Source organism: Oryctolagus cuniculus, chromosome 14 (genome assembly GCF_051225735.1).
Source record: "Oryctolagus cuniculus isolate XC-2025 breed Fujian yellow rabbit chromosome 14, ASM5122573v1, whole genome shotgun sequence".
NCBI classification, from domain to species: domain Eukaryota; kingdom Metazoa; phylum Chordata; class Mammalia; order Lagomorpha; family Leporidae; genus Oryctolagus; species Oryctolagus cuniculus.
This window is the reverse complement of record NC_142880.1, coordinates 72193857-72215922: the sequence shown is the minus strand read 5'-3', so window position 1 is coordinate 72215922 and position 22066 is coordinate 72193857.

Below are 22066 nucleotides of genomic sequence, written 5' to 3'. Positions count from 1 at the left end.
ATATCTGAATAGTAATTTCTCAGAAGAAAAACAAATGGCAAGAATATACAGGAGAAAAAAATGCTCAAAATGCTAGGTATCAGGGAAATGCAAATCTAATCACAATGAGGAACCTTTTCATTCCAGTTAGAATGATTATCAACAAAAAGACAAAAGATAACAAATATTCAGGAGGAAGTGCAGAAATGCAAACCCTTACACACTGTTGGTAAGAACGTAAATTAGTATACCCATTATTGAGAATAGAGTACAGATACCTTAAAACCCTAAATATACAGCTACCATGTGACCCAGCTACCCCCCTTCTGGTTAAATATCTGAAGGAAATATAATAGCATGACAGACATCTGCACTCCCATATTCATTCAAACAATATTCAGAACAGACAAGATATGGATCAGCCTAGGTAACTGTCAGTGGATTAATGGACTAAAAGTTATACTCATTGGAATATTATATAGTCACTCTAAGGTTTGAATTTCTAACACTTTGTAACAAAGTAAATAGAACTGAAAGTCATATGTTAAGTGAAATAAGTCAGACACAGAAAGAAAAATATCTTATGTTCTCTTTCATACTTGAACATTTAAAAATAGTCTAAACTTACAGCCTTGATTGGTGGAGATGGTGAAAGAAGTCAAGATCGCAGTGGGAATTTGGATAACAGGTACCAAAACACAGTCACATAGAAGTAACAAGTTATAATGTCCAGCACCACAGTGAGATGATGACAGTTCACAAGGATGTATTAAATACCAGGTAAAGAATTAGAAGAGAGGATATGGCAGGCTTCAAATATGAAGCCTATCTTTTTGATAAGGAAGTATGTAGGTTCTCTGAGTTTTTAAAATTTATTTTTCTGTATAGGTGTGTTGAAATATTGATCTGTATGCCTTAAAAATACACAAGTATTATGTAGCAATTAAGATTTCTTTTTTTTTAGAAACAATTCAATGAAATGAGAAAAATAATTCATGATGTGAATGAGAAATTCAGCAAAGTGACAGCAATCTTGAAAAACAAACAGAAATCCTGGAAAGAAAATACTTTAAATTAAAATTACAGCTGAAGGTCTCAATAACAGATTCAAAGAAACAGAAGAATGAACACTTGTATTTGAAGGTTTATCCTTTTAAAGTGGAAAGGTAGATAGTATTAGTGGACAGAAAAAAATCTGCAATCTGACAGCCCCAGCGGAAACCTGGTTCGACAGCCTCAGCCTGGGCCACTGTTGGACAGCTCCAGATAACCGGCTTACCGTGTGTGCCACTGATTGACAGTTCAATCTGACCTCCGTAGCAGTGTAGACCAACGTTGGACAGCTCCAGCATGACCGTCAGCCTGAGAGCTCAGATGGCTACCAGATATGGGACAGCTGCAGCTGGGCCCTGCATAAATGCCCAGCATTGCCCGTGTGGCAGCTCCCTTTCCATGAACCATCCGAACTCCCTTCCATTTCTGTGTACTGCCCATGCCCACCTTCCATGCACCATGAAAGCCTGACACCCACCCCCACTGTATGTTCTGGAAAATCTTAATGTTGCAAATGTAGAATCAGTGCTTGCAGGAAATAGCCAGTATGGCTGTAAGAAGCCTACAGTGACGTTTAAGTCTTCATAATGTCATTGTAATAAAATTACCATGGAGTTATTCTCACTCCCATTATGCTTCTGACCCCATGGTATTCTGATATTTCCAAAAAATGGCACAGAAATATATGGTACTCAAACCCCACCTGAAATTCCACCCCCTTTTGAACATTCAGTTAAGCTCCATGTCAGACATCACTCCCATGTCTCTAGATATTATAAAGGATGGCCTAACCTTTTATCATAAAAAAAAAAAAGATTTATTGGGGCCAGTGCTGTGGCGTAGCAGGTGAAGCTGCCACGTACCATGCTAGCATACCTCATGGGCACCAGTTTGACTCCTGGCTGCTCCACTTCTGATCCAGCTCTTTGTTAATGCACCTAGGAAAGCAGTGGAAGATGGCTCAAGTACTCAGGCCTCTACATCCACATGGGAAACCCAAAGGAAGCTCTTGGCTCCTGGCTTCAGACTGGCCCCACCCCAGTCATTGTGGCCATTTAGGGAGTTGATGTGATTGTACATGCTGTATGTATGCATTGATACAACACTATAACACACTGTTTTCTTTAAATATGTATCATTGTTAATTAAAAAGATTAAATACTATCAGAAACTCAACAACTTTTCATGTAACTTAATTTTAATCATCTCTTGAACATACATAATAAGGTCAAAAATTGAGAGGTCAAGGTCAAAGTTATGTCATCTGATGCCTGCATCCCATATGGGTACCAGTTCACATCCTGGCTGCTCTACTGCTGATCCAGCTATCTGCTAATGAGCATGGGAAAGCAGAGAAGATGGCCCAACTCCTTGGGGCCCTGCATCCCCTGTGGGAGACCCATATGAGATTTCTGACTCCTATTTTCCACCTGGCCCAGCCCTGGCCATTGTGGCCATTTGGGGAGGGGAGTGAACCAGAGGTTGGAAGATTGCTCTCTCTCTCTCTCTCTCTCTCTCTCTCTCTTTTCTACTGTAACTCTACCTTTCAAATAAAATAAATAAATCTTTTTTTAAAAAATTAAGACATCAAATTAAATAGTGAGAAACAATAAATTGGATCAAGAAATTAATTTGAGCAGATGTTACAAACTCAAAATCTAGAGAGAATAAGCAAATGTCAAAAATGAACAAAATAGACTGTACAGAATATTAGAGAATAGTAGAGACGATGGCTTCCTGGAGAACACATGTTGTATCTAGAGAGTGGATATCACTCAATTCCACGTAGTTTAGTCACATCAACTCCAAACCCCTTCTTGTGATTCTTAAGTTCTACTTAGATTTAATTAATAAAAGCTGTGCAGATAAAACAAAACATTCCTGACACTGACTCAGAAATACTCTATATTTTAAAGAAATTTACAGGGCAGTCAGTGGTCTTATGAGTCTGAATATTACTTTAAAAATTCAGATCAATTGATAGGTACTGATACTCATGATAAATAAATAGATATTGATGACTTTAATTAGGTAAGATGATCATCCTTGAAATCTCAAACATAAATAGAATGCTAATGAAAATTTCTATTAAATCAGACACTCAAAGTTGTATGGGCTCTTACAGGTTGTCTAGTTAACTCTCATTTAGTGATAAATTCCAATTCCTGGCCGGTGCCGTGGCTCAATAGGCTAATCCTCCACCTAGCGGCGCTGGCACACCGGGTTCTAGTCCCGGTCGGGGTGCCGGATTCTGTCCCGGTTGCCCCTCTTCCAGGCCAGCTCTCTGCTGTGGCCCGGGAAGGCAGTGGAGGATGGCCCAAGTGCTTGGGCCCTGCACCCCATGGGATACCAGGATAAGTACCTGGCTCCTGCCATCAGATCAGTGTGGTGCGCTGGCCGCAGCGCGCCAGCCACGGCGGCCATTGGAGGGTGAACCAATGGCAAAAGGAAGACGTTTCTCTCTGTCTTTCTCTCTCACTATCCACTCTGCCTGTCAAAAAAAAAAAAAAAAAAATTTCCAATTCCTATATTCCTAAAGACAGAATGTCCTTCCTTCACTAACATTTCCAGAAAAAGATCTGAGTAGCCTTTATTGGTACTCATACCATTAGAGAGTAGAAACATGAAATAGTCTTCCATACCTTGTTCTGAGATCCCTCCCCTACTAGTCGCAAAAATTCCACCAGACCCTTGTAGAATAACAATGATATTAAGCACTGTATTAAGCCTTATAAATATGATTTCATTAACATTCAAAATAACTCTCTGAGTTAGATATCATTATCCTCATTTTCCAGGTGCAAAATTAAAGCTGAAAGAAGTTAAGAAATCAACTCAAACATAAGCATCTGAATTAGAGCACAGTCAATTTTATGCCAAATCTTTGTTACAAGAGTCATTTATTTATTTGAAAGGCAGAATTGCACATTGGGGGTTTGGGGGACAGGCAGATCTTCCACTAATAGAAGTGGAGCAGCTGGAACTCAAACCAGTGCTTATGGCAACTTAACCAGCTGCACCACAACACCGGTCCCAAACCTTAGCATTTTAAAAGCCTAAACCACTAACCTTTTTATTCCAAATATCTACCTTATTGGATGCATATTATTTATTTGCAACTAAATTAAAAGTTTTAAGCATAATTAATATTTGCAAAGACTGTGTATAGATACTCTGCCCATACTGTTGACATACGCTACTGGGAATGTTGAATTCACTGAAGTCATAAAGTGCAGTAAAGAGTGTGGTAAAATTTATTTCAATTAAAATTATAGGAAAGCATTATGTCAATTCTTAATAAAAACCATATGTTTATCAAAGTTAGAGAAAAAATATTCACCTTGATAATAAAACAGATCAAATTCAGGCCCCTTACTAGCTATATTTTGTGCAAAATTACTTAATTTGACTTCTAGTTTAGCATATGAAGAAATCATCACTGCCATCATTACAACAAGAAAAACAAACTGCTGAACAAACTGAAAATCAACAACTTTTCATGGGTCTATCAAAGATTTGGGTTACAGGTCAAACAATTGCCCTTAAAAGTAATGAGACATGAAGAGACAGGAACTCACAGCATATGAGATGAAACTTCTGCTGTTGCCTGTAAAAGGGAAGAAAAATTTAAACTGTAGTACCCAACTGCTGGAAGCTCAGTGGAGGCAAGTTTGACATTTTGAAATCCTGGTGGGAAGTGAGGAATGAGATTAATTGCTAATGAATGTCATAGCTTGAATGTTTCTGTCTCCTCCAATATTCATGTTGGAACTTCGTTCCCAGTTCAATTGAGAAGTGTGGTCTTTGGGAGCTGATTGAGTTCATGAGTGCAGGGCCAGTAGGTACCTGTAGGCTTGACATACGAGTTCATCCCTCTTGCCCATCTGCCTTCTGCCATGTGAAAGCATAGAGTTGCTCCCCTCCAGGAGATACAGCTCCACCAGACAATGGAACACACTGGTTCTTTGATCTCGAACTTCCCAGGCTCCACAACTGTGACAAAATAAGTTTCAATCTTTGTAAATTACACAGTGTGAAGTACTTTGTTATAGCAGTGCAAAAAAGACTAAGGAGTATGGAAGTGGTACACCTCCTTGAATTCTACTTCTCAGTGTCTCACAAAGAAAATAAAAAAAAAAAATCTTATCATGTACTTGCAGAGAGAAGGGGAAAGTAATCCTTTTGAGATATTCCCTGGGACATTCTGCTGTTAACAAGGACTGCCTTCAAGACAAAGTGAACAGGGCTTTACCAAGGTCACACGAACCTGAGGGAAAAGAAATATCCAACTTCAGCCACTTCTAGCCTTCCTGTTTCACCAGTGGGAGGCAAAACAATGTGGAAAAAAGTCTACTATCATAGTACATAAAGATTATCATAGAACCACAGATTTGAACACACCTGGAAAGCTGAAGAGAGTGCCAATTATTACATATTATTATCATCTTTGTTAGTATATAATTCAGGTGCATTCATTGTGATCTGGTTAGTATTTTCTTAACACGGAGATCAATTCTGTCCTACCACATGTTCCAGTAATAAAAGTCCTTCAAAGCAGCATTCACTTCTCTTTGAGGAACTTCGATAATATTTTGTGATTCCCACTTTAACTTACAAGTACAGGATAAAAGAAAAAGAGATGACAGAAAGTGTATAGACTTTCAAAATATTGTCAAATCTTGTATGCAGCAATAAATACATATATTCTTAAGTATTGCTTTAGGAACTGCAGCCCGAGGTTGTTTGTGACTCTACATAACTCATTGCAGTTGCAAAGTTGATTGACAATTTATCAACAAATGATACTTACATTGTTTTTAATAAGGAACTGATATTGACCCTGAATCTGCATGCTATATCTTCTCTTTTATTATTTTTCCATGAATCATTGCTAATTTCCTCTGTGTCATTAAAAACTTCCTTTTCCCCCAACTTTTGCTAATTTTGTCTTATTCCTCCTTTAATATTTCTTATCACTTGAAATGTGAATTCATCTTTAGGTTATCTAATCCTTTGAAGCAGAAAACGAAAGCACCATCATAGTGTTAAGTAAAGGAAAAGAAATTCCTTAACACAAATAAAGAGATTCTGCTGCTCATGATGACAAAATGAGGAAGAGACACAGTGGTTGTCTCCATAGCTCCCCTTCTACTTCTTCCCCATGGGACAGCTGCCAGGCCTCTGACAAGGGACTGACCTGTTACCCTACTGCCCTGTTTGCTTCAGAAGCAGTCCATTCAGAAAATCTCAGATGATGAGGGAGGCGGTTGTCTCTCTCCTTTGTGATATAAAGCAAGGAAGAATGTATTTCCAGTGTTGGTAAATATCTTGTAAAATCAGTTGGTCTTTCATTTTAATTAAAAACCTTAAAAACTAAATATATTTGCTAAGCTCATTTGGAAAGCAGCAAAATAAGAATTTGAACTGTGTTACCCTGAAAACTGTGCTCCTACTCTTAACATCAGATGCCATTGCAATGTTTTATTTACATGTTATGTTGTTTCTTTCACTAGGCTATAAACTCCAAACAGCTCAAGACTGCAGTTTATTATTTTTTTCCTGGTCTAAGTACAGGTCATAAACAGAGCAGATGACTCATAAATCTTTGTTGAATTAATGAACGGACAAATGAATTATATGAGAATTTAACTACAACTTCAACAACTAAAATCATCATTAGAATCAGAGTCACCAATCCAGCATTTGATTCCACAGATACCAACTTATGAACACAGGCAGGTTCCTATATTGGCAATACTTTTAAAAAATTTTATTTATTTATTTTATTTCAGAAACCCTACAAGCTAGGAGGGAATGGCGAGATATAGCCCAGGTACTAAGAGAGAACAACTGCCAGCCCAGAATATTATATCCTGCAAAGCTATCATTTGTGAATGAAGGTGAAATAAAGACTTTTCATAGCAAACAGAAATTGAAAGAATTTGTTGCCACTCGTCCAGCCCTGCAAAAGATGCTTAAAGATGTGTTACACACAGAAACACAGAAACACGGTCATCAATATGAAAGAAGGTAAAGGAAGGAAACCAAGGAAGGAAACCTCACAGCAAAAGATCACAGGGAATTCAAAGCATATATTAGAACTTATCTTTGGCAAATGGCAGGGCAAAGTTACCACTTATCATTAGTCACATTGAACGTGAATGGCCTGAACTGTCCAGTTAAAAGACACCGATTGGCTGATTGGGTTAAGGAACAAAACACATCTATTTGCTGCTTACAAGAAACACATCTTTCCAACAAAGATCCATACAGACTAAAAGTGAAAGGCTGGAAAAAGATATACCATGCCAACAGAAATGAAAAAAGAGCGGGCGTAGCAATCTTAATATCAGACAACATAAACTTTACCACAAAAACTGTTAAGAGAGACAAAGAGGGACACTACATAATGATTAAGGGATCAATTCAACAGGAAGATATAACAATTATCAATGTATATGCACCTAACTACAGGGCACCGGTTTATCTAAAAGATTTGTTAACGGACTTAAAGGGAGACTTAGACCCCAATACAATAGTACTGGGGGACTTCAATACTCCACTCTCAGAAATAGACAGATCAATAGGACAGAAGATCAACAAGGATACAGTAGATTTAAACGACACTATAGCCCAAATGGATCTAACAGATATATACAGAACTTTCAATCCTACAGCTAAAGATTTTACATTCTTCTCAGCAGTACATGGAACCTTCTCTAGGATTGACCACATACTAGGCCATAAAGCAAGTCTCAGCAAATTCAAAAGAATTAGAATCATACCATGCAGCTTCTCAGACCATAAAGGAATGAAGGTGGAAATTAGCAACTCAGGAATCCCTAGAGCATATGCAAACACATGGAGATTGAACAACATGCTCCTGAATGAACAATGGGTCATAGAAGAAATCAAAAGAGAAATAAAAAACTTTCTGGAAGTAAATGAGGATAACAGCACAACATACCAAAACTTATGGGACACAGCAAAAGCAGTGTTAAGAGGAAAGTTTATATCAATAGGTGCCTACATCAAGAAATTGGAAAGGCACCAAATAGATTAGCTTTCAATTCACCTCAAGGATCTAGAAAACCTACAGCAAACCAGACCCAAATCTAGTAGGAGAAGAGAAATAATTAAAATCAGAGAAGAAATCAACAGGATTGAATCCAAAAAAAACATTCCAAAAAATCAGCCAAACGAGGAGCTGGTTTTTTGAAAAAATAAACAAAATTGACACCCCATTGGCCCAACTAACTAAAAAAAGAAGAGAAAAGACCCAAATCAATAAAATCAGAGATGAAAAAGGAAACTTAACAACAGACACCACAGAAATAAAAGGAATCATCAGAAATTACTACAAGGACTTGTATGCCAGCAAACAGGGAAACCTATCAGAAATGGATAGATTCCTGGACACATGCAACCTACCTAAATTGAACCAGGAAGACATAGAAAACCTAAACAGACCCATAACTGAGACAGAAATTGAAACAGTAATAAAGGCCCTCCCAACAAAGAAAAGCCCAGGAACAGATGGATTCACTGCTGAATTCTACCAGACATTTCAAGAAGAACTAACTCCAATTCTTCTCAAACTATTCAGAACAATCGAAGAAGAGGGAATCCTCCCAAAGTCTTTCTATGAAGCCAGCATCACCTTAATTCCTAAGCTGGAAAAAGATACAGCACTGAAAGAGAATTACAGACCAATATCCCTGATGAACATAGATGCAAAAATCCTCAATAAAATTCTTGCCAACAGAATGCAACAACACATCAGAAAGATCATCCACCCAGACCAAGTGGGATTTATCCCTGGTATGCAGGGATGGTTTAATGTGCGCAAGACAATCAATGTGATACACCACATTAACAGACTGCAGAAGAAAAACCATATGATTATCTCAATAGATGCCGAGAAAGCATTTGATAAAATACAACACCCGTTCATGATGAAAACTCTAAGCAAACTGGGTTTGGAAGGAACATTCCTCAATACAATCAAAGCAATCTATGAAAAACCCACAGCCAACATCCTATTGAATGGGGAAAAGTTGGAAGCATTTCCACTGAGATCTGGTACCAGACAGGGATGTCCACTCTCACCACTGCTATTCAATATAGTTCTGGAGGTTCTAGCCAGAGCTATTAGGCAAGAAAAAGAAATTAAAGGGATACAAATTTGGAAGGAAGAACTCAAACTATCCCTCTTTGCAGATGACATGATTCTTTATTTAGGGGACCCAAAGAACTCTACTAAGAGACTATTGGAACTCATAGAAGATTTTGGCAAAGTAGCAGGGTATAAAATCAATGCACAAAAATCAACAGCCTTTGTATACACAGACAATGCCATGGCTGAGGAAGAACTTCTAAGATCAATCCCATTCACAATAGCTACAAAAACAATCAAATACCTTGGAATAAACTTAACCAAGGACGTTAAAGATCTCTACGATGAAAATTACAAAACCTTAAAGAAAGAAATAGAAGAGGATACCAAGAAATGGAAAAAATCTTCCATGCTCATGGATTGGAAGAATCAATATCATCAAAATGTCCATTCTCCCAAAAGCAATTTATAAATTCAATGCAATACCAATCAAGATACCGAAGACCTTCTTCTCAGATCTGGAAAAAATGGTGCTGAAATTTATATGGAGGCACAAGAGACCTCGAATAGCTAAAGCAACCTTGTACAACAAAAACAAAGCTGGAGGCATCACAATACCAGATTTCAGGACATACTACAGGGCAGTTGTAATCAAAACAGCATGGTACTGGTACAGAAACAGATGGATAGACCAATGGAACAGAATTAAACACCAGAAATCAACCCAAACATCTACAGCCAACTTATATTTGATCAAGGATCTAAAACTAATTCCTGGAGCAAGGACAGTCTATTCAATAAATGGTGCTGGGAAAATTGGATTTCCACGTGCAGAATCATGAAGCAAGACCCCTAACTTACACCTTACACAAAAATCCACTCAACATGGATTAAAGACCTAAATCTACGACCTGACACCATCAAGTTACTAGAGAACATTGGAGAAACCCTTCAAGATATTGGCACAGGCAAAGAATTTCTGGAAAAGACCCGGGAGGCACAGGCAGTCAAAGCCAAAATCAACTATTGGGATTGCATCAAATTCAGAAGTTTCTGTACTGCAAAGGAAACAGTCAGGAGAGTGAAGAGACAACCGACAGAATGGGAAAAAATATTTGCAAACTATGCAACAGATAAAGGGTTAATAACCAGAATCTACAAAGAGATCAAGAAACTCCACAAAAACAAAACAAACAACCCACTTAAGAGATGGGCCAAGGACCTCAATAGACATTTTTCAAAAGAGGAAATCCAAATGGCCAACAGGCACATGAAAAAATGTTCAAGGTCATTAGCAATCAGGGAAATGCAAATCAAAACCACAATGAGGTTTCACCTCACCCCGGTTAGAATGGCTCGCATGCAGAAATCTACCAACAACAGATGCTGGCGAGGATGTGGGGAAAAAGGGACACTAACCCACTGTTGGTGGGAATGCAAACTGGTGAAGCCACTATGGAAGTCAGTCTGGAGATTCCTCAGAAACCTAAAGATAACCCTACCGTTCGACCCAGCCATCCCACTCCTTGGAATTTACCCAAAGGAATTTAAATTGGCAAACAAAAAAAGCGGTCTGCACCCTAATGTTTATTGCAGCTCAATTCACAATAACCAAGACCTGGAACCAACCTAAATGCCCATCAACGGTAGACTGGATAAAGAAATTATGGGATATGTACTCTTTAGAATACTATACCGCAGTAAGAAACAACGAAATCCAGTCATTTGCAACAAAATGGAGGAATCTGGAACACATCATGCTGAGTGAAATAAGCCAGTCCCAAAGGGACAAATACCATATGTTCTCCCTGATCGGTGACAACTGACTGAACACCAAAAAGGAAACCTGTTGAAGTGAAATGGACACTATGGGAAACAGTGACTTGATCAGCATAGCCCTGACTGTTAATGAACAACTTAATACATTATCCCTCTTAGTAGTTTTTTTGTCTGTTCTACTTAATATGACTGGTTTAATTCTGTAATTAATACACAGTTATTCTTAAGTGTTGAAAATTAACTGAAATGTGATCCCTGTTAAACATAAGAGTGGGAATAAGAGAGGGAAGAGATGTATAATTTGGGACATGCTCAAGCTGACTTGCCCCAAGTGGTAGAGTTAGAAACATACCAGGGGATTCCAATTCAATCCCATCAAGGTGGCATGTACCAATGCCATCTCACTAGTCCCAGTGATCAATTTCAGTTCACAATTGATCATAATGAAAGGACTAAGAGTCAAAGGGAGCACATAAACATGTCTAGTACCTGCTAACACTAACCGATAGAATAAAGGGGAGAGTGATCCAACATGGGAAGTGAGATACTCAGCAGACTCATAGAATGGCAGATGTCCTAAATAGCACTCTGGCCTCAGAATCAGCCCTAAAGGCATTCGGATCCGGCTGAAAAGCCCATGAGAGTATTTCAGGCATGGAAAGCCAAGACACTCTGGCAAAAGATCTCTGTGAGTGAGATCCCAGTGGAAAGAACAGGTCTTCAAAGAAGGAGGTACCTTTCTCTGAAGGGAGGAGAGAACCTCCACTTTGACTATGACCTTGTCTAAACAAGATAAGAGTCGGAGAACTCAGAGGGCTTCCATAGCCTTGGAAACTCATGACTGGAGCATAGGGAGATTACTGATGCCATAGACAGGAGTGTCAATTGGTAAAGTCAACAACAGGAGTCACTGTGCACTTACTCCTCATGTAGGATCTCTGTCCTTAATGTGCTGTGCATTGAGATTTAATGCTATAACGAGTACTCAAACAATATATTTCACTTTGTGTTTCTATGGGGGTGCAAACTGTTGAAATCTTTACTTAATGCATACTAAACTGATCCTCTGTAAAAAAAAAAAAAAAAAGAAATTATCAACTCCCATCTTGACTCTCACTGGGATTAAACATGACAATAGGTCTGATCTGATTTCATCATCATTTAAAAAAAATCATCTATTATTTTTCACTTTATGTTTCTGTGTGGGAGCAAACTGTTGAAATCCTTACTTAATGTATACTAAGCTGATCTTCTGTATATTATGATAATCGAAAATGAATCTTGATGTGAATGGAAAGGGAGAGGGAGTGGGAAAGGGGAGGGTTGTGGGTGGGAGGGACGGTATGTGGGGGAAGCCATTGTAATCCATAAATCGTACTTTGGAAATTTATATTCATTAAATAAAAGTTAAAAAAAATAAAAAAAAATTATTTATTTATTTTCATTTTATTTGAAAGGCAGAGAGAAACATTGACAGAGAAAGAGAAGGAGAGGGAGAGATTTTCCAACTTTCTACCTGCTCATTTACTCTTCAAATAGTCACAATTCCTTTTTTTTTTTTTTTTTTTTTTGACAGGCAGAGTTAGACAGTGAGAGAGAGAAAGACAGAGAGAAAGGTCTTCCTTCCGATAGTTCACCCCTCATATAGTCACAATTTCAAGGCTGAACCAGGCCAAAGCCAGGAGCCCAGAACTCAAGCCCTATCTCCCATGTAGGTGGCAGAAACCCAAGAATATGAGCTATCATCTGCTGCCATAGGATGCCCATTAACAGGAGCTGAATCAGAAGCGGAGCCAGGACTCAAGCCATGCAATCTAATATGGAATGCAGGCAGCGCAACGAGTGTCTTTTTTAAAAGATTTACTTTTTTATCTATTTGACAGGCAGCATTAAGGAGAGAGAGGGAGAGTCAAAGAAACAAAGAGGTCTTCCATCAGCTGGCTCATTCCATAAATGGCCACAATGGCCAGGGCTGGGCCAAGCTGAAGTCAGGAACCTAGAACACTACCCAGGTCTCCCAGATGGGTGGCAGGGACCCAATTACATGGGCCATCTGTCAATGAATTCTCAGGAGAATTAGCAGGGAGCTGGTTTGTAAGTGGAGCAGCCAGGACGCCAACTGGTACACATATGGGATGCTGGTGTTGTAGGTGTTGCCACCTGCTGCACAACACCAGTGCACACCCCATGGGTGTTTTAACCTTTTTACCAAACATTCATCCTCAGTGCTCATTTTTAGATCCTTTTCCCCTACATCCTTGCCAGCATTTGTTGTTTGTTGATTTCTATATGAAAGCCATTCTAAGGGGAGGGAGGTGAAATCTCATTGTCGTTTTGATTTGCATTTCCCTGATGTCTAGTGATCCTGGACATTTTTCTCACGTGTCTGTTGGCCATTTAGATTTCCTCTTTTGAAAATCTCTGGGGTGCTGGTGCTATGGCGCAGCGACTTAATGCCCTGGCATCCCATATGGGCACCGGTTGGAGACCCTGCTGCTCCAATTCCAATCCAGCTCTCTGCTATGGTTTGGAAAATAGTAGAAGATGGCCCAAGTCCTTGGACCCCTGCACTATCGTGGGAGACCAGGAAGAAGCGCCTGGCTCCTAGCTTCGGATGGGCACAGCTCCGGCCGTTGTGGCCAATTGGGGAGTGAACCATCAGATGGAAGACCTCTTTCTCTCTGCCTCTCCTCTCTCTGTGTAACTCTGACTTTCAAAAAAATAAATATTAAAAAAAAAAGAAAATGCCTGTTAAAGTCCTTTAAAAAGGGGTGATAACACTAATGCCTATATTATAGTATTAATGTTACTCATGATCACATACGTGAAAAGAAGGTGATAATTGTGTTTAGTGTTTCACAGATATCACTATTCATATTATGCTACATAAGGCCAGAAACATACTTTAAACATAGTGTTTAAAGGGTATAAAGAATTCTCCACCAAGAGAACCAATTTAAATAGCACATTGATGCTGCTATGTAAAAACAAAACACTGATATTGTCAAATTTCCACTGAACCCTAATTAGGTATTGGTGAGTGAAATAAACTCTTTCAATTTAAATGGCATCTCTAAGTTTTATGTATAAGAGGAAGTTCATGGTCATTTGAGACTGTAGAACATTTATGGAAAAGAGGAAGGCCATCTTATATTTATACTACAGACTTTGGGCCTCATATCTTCAAAATCAATAACAATTTATTAATTATTCAGATTCTAGCACATGATTTAGAGAGCTGGAAAGAACATTGCTCTTACTTTTCCAACAAGGAAACAACTACACAAACTAGACATTATTGACTTGAAACCACCAGAAAATTGAGACCTCAAGTCAAAAACATTACTCCAAATCCAAAAGACAGGTTTCTGTAGAACAAACAGAACCCAAATGCTTCCATACTTGGGAAAAATGCCAATTGGTGCCATATAAAGTAAGAAAATTCAAATACATTCTGAAGAAAAATACTAAATGCCAGGATTGGCATTGTATTGCAGCTTGTTAAATCACCACTTGGGATACCTGCATCCCATATCAGAGGCCCTGGAAATGAGTTCTTCCTCTATTTCTGATACTGCTTCCTGCTGATTCACACCCTGGGAGCCACCACATGGTGGCTCATCATACACTGATGTTTATAACCATTTTATTCATAATCAACAAAAACTTAACTCAAATCAGATTTCTGTTATGGATGAATGGGAAAATATGGTACATCCACACAATAATCATAAAAAGGAACAAATTTCTGGTTTACAAATTAAGGATGAATTATAAACATATTTTATTATGTAACCCAAATGACTAATAGATGTATGTGACCTTTGAGGAAGATAAAACTATAGACACACAAACAAAAGATCAAGTTGTCAGTGATATTTAATGGAGATTGGTTTGACAACAAAGAGTAGTTGTAGAAATTGTCAGAGAGATGCAATTATTTTATGATTCTATAGTGATGGATACATGAGTTTTTCTCATTAATGAAAACCAATAGAACTGTGCATCACAAATAATGAATTACTATTGTAAGAAAAATTTTTAAATAAAACCATCCAGGGGTTGGTGTTGTAGTACAGTGAGTTAAACCTCTGCCAGTATTCCATATGAGTTCCCATTCAAGTCCCAGCTGCTCCACTTCCAATCTAGCTCCCCACAAACATGCCTGGGAGGGCACTGGAAGATGGCCGAGCCCTTGCCATCCACATGGGAGACCCAGATGGAGTTCCAGGCTATGGCTTCTGCCCCAGCTTGGGGAATGATACAGTGTATGGAAGTGCTCTCTCTCTCTCTCTCTTTGCTTCTCTCTCTCCATAACTCTGCCTTTCAAATAAATAAATAAATATTTTAAAAAGTTAAATAAAACCAACCAGGATGTTGGATGGAACCAAAAGTAATTTTTAAAATAGTGTTTTGACAGGATATTGTAAAGCTAGAGAATGAAGAAATGTACACAAACATCATATTCTAGTTGGTAAATTTATTTCACAGAAGTAGGATACTGATTAGCAAATCAAACTACTTGAGGCATATACTAGAGTTGAATCTTCTAAAAAAGCATATTGTAAATAAGAGCCAAATGCCTCACTCTAAAATATGATACAAATGAGCAGTTAGGCATGGTTAGAGTTAACGGTACAATGCTGAACTGGAGTTGGATATATCAGTGTTATGTGTTGTTTCAGATAAATATATAAATGAATTCAGATATATATGTACATATGGATTTGAACACTTGTATACATTTTCTAGTGCTGCCTGCTAGGATGTTCTACTATCTTTGTTACCCCAGGAGTAACAAATACAACAGAAACTCGGGGCTTCATTTCTAACACCATACTCCAATTAAAGGAGCCAGAGCTCCTTGGAGAAATAGCTGACCCTGGGCAGCTAGAGCAGGAAAAATGTATGCTGAATCTGGAGGGGTTCTAGACAGTAAGGAGATGCTGAAAAGGGAAGTAGTGAGGAAGGGAAGATGACTTTTCATAAAAACAGCACCCACCATGTAGAAAACGGCTCCTAATAACAAAAGCTATAATAATTTGAATAATGAAAACATACAAATAGTATTTGATTATCATCCCCCAAAATATAAAAGAAGTATCCTTGAACCCATACTGATATAAACAAATAATTGGTTAAATTGGAGATAAAAGGACAACGCATGTTGTTCCTAAAATATGCAATTACTGTGATGACTTTCAACAGATGGCCTATTAGGAAGTGAAGCTTAATTAATACTCCAAATCACTTTGACCATGGCCTTGTCTAAAAATGATCAGAGTCAGTGAACTCAGGGGGCTTCCATAGCCTTGGCAGCTCATGACAAGAGCCTAGGGTGATTACTGAGGCCATAAACAAGAGTGTCAATTTGTTAAGTCAACAACAGCAGTCATAGGATCTTTGTCCTTAGTGTGTTGTACATTGAGATTTAATGCTATAACTAGTACTCCAACAGTATTTTTCACTTTATGTTTCTTTGTGGGAGCAAACTGTTGAAATCTTTACTTAATGTATGCTAAACTGATCTTCTGTGTATAAAGAGAATCAAAAACGAATCTTGATGTGAATGGAAGGGGAGAGGGAGTGGATAAGGGGAGGGTTGCGGGTTGGAGGGACGTTATGGGGGGGAAGCCATTGTAATCCATATTCTGTACTTTGGAAATTTATATTCATTAAATAAAAGTTAAAAAAAAATACTCCAAATCAAGGAGGAAGAGTTTGCATACCTTCCATTGTATGTGGGCTAGATTTGGTGACTCATTTCTAATAGTCAAATATAGAAAGGAAGGGGCAACACCAGTGGAGAAACCTGGCATGCGTTGCGATAAACAAGTGATTAAGGTGAGCATAAACAGCAATGAGACATATTGACTCTGTGAGTCCCCTGACTTGATACAAAAAGGAAAGTGTGTTACCTCTGTGATATTCTTACTGAAAATACAAAACCTCATAAGAACTTACCACACAATTACCAAATTTAGAAATATTTCACAAGCCACCTGACCAATATTCTTCAAAAATATCAAGAACAGGATGGCAACGTGGCATAGTGGGTTAAGCCAAGGCCTGCTATGCAAACATCCCATATGGGTGCCGCTTTGTGTCCCAGCTATTCCACTTCTCATCCACCTCTTCACTAACGTGCCTGGGAAAGCAGCAGAGGATGGCCCAAGTGCTTGGGCCTTTGTGCCCATGTAGGGGACTTGGAAGAAGCTCCTGGTTCCTGGATTCAGCTCACTCCAGCTGTTACAGCCATTTGGAGAGTTAACCAGTGGATGGAAGATCTCTCTCTTTGTGTCTCTCTCTCCCTCTCTCTCTCTCTCTCTCTGTAACTCTGGCTTTAAAAATAAATAAAATAAAGATTTTTAAAAACTGTTGAGATGATGAAACACAAAGAAAGACTAAGAATTCTCATAAATTGTAGGAGACTAAGGAGACATAATAATAAAGTACATTGCGGAATTGTGGATTGATTCCTAAAACCAAAAAGGACATTAGTCAATAAAATGGCAAATATCAAATAAGATCTGTAGTTGAGTTTTAGTATTGTACCAATGATAATTTCTTGGTTTTGAGAAATATGCTATGTATGATATTAACATTAGGGAAAGCTGAATGCATGGTGTATAAGAAGAAGGTATAGGATTTTTTTTATAGATTTATTTATTTATTCAAAAGAGTTACAGAGAGAGGAGAGAAGGAGAGGCAGAGAGAGAGAGAGAGGTCTTCCATCTGATGGTTCACTCCCCGGATGACTGCAACAGCCAGAGCTGTGCCCATACGAAGCAAGGAACCAGGAGCTTCCTCTGGGTCTCCTACTCGGGTGCAGGGGCCCAAGGATATGGGCCATCTTCTACTGCCTTCCCAGGCCATAGCAGAGAGCTGGATTGGAAGTGGAACAGCCAGGTCTTGAACCGGCAGCCATATGGGACGCTGGAGCTTCAAGCCAGTGCATTAACCCACTGCGCCACAGTGCCGGCCCCGGTATAGGATATTTTTAATAAATAAGGTCAGGACAGTGAGTGCTTCTTATCTGTGTGAAAATATACAAAAGCAGACAGACTGAAACTCTTAAGAAAGCTATACTGACTTTTTGATTCAAATACAATAAATAAATTATAAATAGTAGCATATCTCCACATTTTCTGTACAATTTAAAACTGTTGTAATATATAATATGAAATTGTCCACATGGACAAATTTATAGATCAATAATATAATTATAGCAGCCATGCTTTTAAAATATATACTGATTTTAATAAATTAAAACAAAGCTCACCAAGAAACCAATTTTTTATTAATCACACAGATTATTAGAAAGCACTTTTCCATTGCAAAACAAACCAAACTATGAATTAGCTTAAAATAATTTCAACGCACATCTCAAGTGAGTGTTTTCTTAAATTTTATTTTTCCAGTTCTGGTATAAGGAAATGTAATTAGTGACTGAAGCTATAGACACTCTTCAGATTGCAGGAATCTTTAGCAGGAAGAGGGGTTAAGAAGTTAAACCACAGCAACAATAATGCATCAGTGAGAGGCATGTTCCTTTTCATTTGTATGGTTTAAACTAGAAAACCTGTCATTTGGAAGAATAGAAGTTCTTTGAGTCATGGGTGGCAACGTAAGTCACGAGCTTATCCTGACTGTTTTAGCCTGAAGCTGAAGGCCCTGATTCTCATTCTGACAATTTCCCTGCAGCATTCTGGCGTGCTCCAACTATACATGCCATGGGGATTATCAGGCAGCAATTACAAACCTTCTTCTGTGTAGGTTCCTGATTTTTAAGTCAACTGACTTGTAATTTTAACTTTTTCCTATTGCTATATTTAATCTCGGTTAGGATGGAATCCACAGTAGTCAAAATTAAAAACAAAACAAGACAGGTTCTGAACTAAATTTGAAAAGCATCTAGGCCGTTGTCAGACACCAGCATTCTGCAGATTGTGAGGATGAATGAACACACAGACGGGCTGACAAAGGTTCTTTAGGCATTTGTGCAGCTACGAGAGGAAAATCGACGTGGGGCATTGGAAGGTTTGATCCAACAGAATGGAGTGAAAGGGAAGAAGTTTGGGTGGGACTCAAAACTATTTTAAACTCTGCCTAAGTGCCTGGAAACCCAGTGTAAAGGGGACTGAATCTGACCAAAGGAACACGTTACAGAGGAAGGGCTTGATGTCAAGCTCTTAGCTAAATGTTTAGTTCCAGCCAAAGTCAGCCCATATCCTGGGATTTGCTTTTGTCTTCCCAGGAAATGCTTGACAGCTGAGATATACTTCATAGGGAAATTTTTTTTGAGATAGGACCCTATGCCTTCTGCTCATGTCACCTCCAAATACAGAGCTTCAACCTCCTCTTCCAAGTATTGTGACTCTTCCAGGGCCAACCTAGTCCAGGAACAAAGTTGTGGCTATTTTCTGTCTCAGAACAGCTTACCTCACGGTGCCTTGGCCATCAACCTCTTGGAACTTAACCAGGCTTTACTCTTAGCAGCTGCTGAGCGATTTCTAGGCACTCCTTGGATCCCCCACCTCCAGCTTCAGCTATGTTGCAGGTCTCAAGGGAGACCAGATTGATTATTTGTCTCCACAACCAGACAGCAAGCTCCTTGCTGTGTTCCCTCATTCCCAGAAAGAAATATAAACAAATGTTGGTGACTGGCTAGGTTATTTGTTACAAAAAACAAACAAAAAAAAAGCAATCAAACAATGATAGGTATCTGATAATTAGTGAGCTAATTATAGGGCGTTAATGTCAATGTAATACAGGATGATTGTGTGTTTATAATTTAGATGGTGAAGGGAAGGCCCCTTTTTGGAAATGGCTTTTATGCTGACAATTTAAGAAAGGAGTAGTTCCTTGCAGAAGGGTGCAGAGGGGACAGATGGTCCAAAGACTTCTAGTAAAAATAAGCGTCATGTTCAAGGAACACAAGGAAGCCTGAGGATAGTGGCATGGGATGGAGTGCTGAGGGCTGCAATTAAAGACGTGGACAGGAACACTACCGCCAGGCCTTGCCCGGCTGTACAGGACAAGAATTCTAGAAGTTCAGGAGAAAGCTACTGGACTTTTTTTTTAACTTTTATTTAATGAATATAAATTTCCAAAGTACGACTTATGGATTACAATGGCTTCCCCCCAATACCGTCCTTCCTATCCACAACCCTCCCCTTTCCCACTCCCTCTCCCCTTCCATTCACATCAAGATTCATTTTCGATTATCATAATATACAGAAGATCAGCTTAGTATACATTAAGTAAGGATTTCAACAGTTTGCTCCCACACAGAAACATAAAGTGAAAAATAATAGATGATTTTTTTTAAATGATGATGAAATCAGATCAGACCTATTGTCATGTTTAATCCCAGTGAGAGTCAAGTTGGGAATTGATAATTTCTTTTTTTTTTTACAGAAGATCAGTTTAGTATGCATTAAGTAAAGATTTCAACAGTTTGCACCCCCATAGAAACACAAAGTGAAATATATTGTTTGAGTACTCGTTATAGCATTAAATCTCAATGCACAGCACATTAAGGACAGAGATCCTACATGAGGAGTAAGTGCACAGTGACTCCTGTTGTTGACTTTGCCAATTGACACTCCTGTCTATGGCATCAGTAATCTCCCTATGCTCCAGTCATGAGTTTCCAAGGCTATGGAAGCCCTCTGAGTTCTCCGACTCTTATCTTGTTTAGACAAGGTGATAGTCAAAGTGGAGGTTCTCTCCTCCCTTCAGAGAAAGGTACCTCCTTCTTTGAAGACCTGTTCTTTCCACTGGGAAAGCTACTGGACTTTTAACACAGGCGTTACATAATATTTGTAAAAGATCACTCAATATTAGGGGACAGGGCACAGTGGCCCGGAAGACAAAAGTAGGAGGAGACAGATATGGACTCTGTCTCCTCTCCATAACTGTACACAGGTGACCAAGCTCCTTTTTGACTGATCCATTCCTTCTTTAGGAATATTTATGTCTTTCATCACATTAAAGTCAGATCTTGCAGTTCTGTTTATAAAGTGCTTTTTAAAATACCTGCTTTTTTAAAAAAAATTATTTATTTGAAAGTCAGAGTTTGGGCCAGGCTGAAGCCAGGAGTCCAGAACTCTACTAGGCTTCCCACTTGAGTGATAAGCGCCCATGTACTTGATGCCTCTTCCCCTGCCTTCTCAGGTATATTACCAGGAAGTGGAATTAGAAGCAAAGTACTCAGGACTAGAATCAGCATTCTGATATGTGATGCCAGCATCACTAGTGGTGACTCTACCAGCTGTCCCACAACACTGACCCAAAACACACCTGCTTTGATTCATCATAGCTTGATTCATGGTTTAACTTATAGGGAGCAAATTCATTTTCCAACTCTCAGAGAATACTTCCCTGTTAAACGGTCTCCACGTACTACCTATAAGGTCACCTCCAAGTATTGACAAAATGGCTCCAAATCTATTAAAGAATAATTCCTTTAAAGTAATTATAGAAGTAGGATGGAGCCATCCTCCACTGCACTCCCTAGCCACAGCGGAGAGCTGGACTGGAAGAGGAGCAACCGGGACAGAATCCGGCGCCCCGATAGGAACTAGAACCCAGTGTGCCAGCGCCGCAGGCGGTGGATTAGCCTAGTGAGCCGCAGTGCCGGCCAGGCCCAGCACTTCTTACCCAATCAATAATTTTGTAAATTTTTTTAAGAAATTACTTCTTGGATAAAATACTTTTATTTCCATTTGTCATAACATTGTTGTGATATATGGACTTTTTTTTTTAGAATGGAACACTTTACTGCCATACGCCTGAAGTTTGTTTAAATCAATATCCAGCATGGTTGGTGCCCCTCCAGTACATCCATCACCCACAATCATACACAGTAGCTCTGGTTAGCACTTTGTAGAAAGAGGATCCTAGGAGAGGAAGACAGGAGGACAGGAAGGTGAGTAAGGGAAACTGTACTTGACATGTCAAGCAGTTCTCCAAGGAGAATACAGAGCTCCCTAAAGTTTGACGAGCAGCAGTAAAACATTTTCAAACACCCCTTAAGCTCACAGATTCATAGCATTTCTTTGCGGTAGGTAAAAGAGCAAATTCTTATCTGCACAAATAACACTGGACTTAGAGAAATGCACTAGTTTGTGTGAT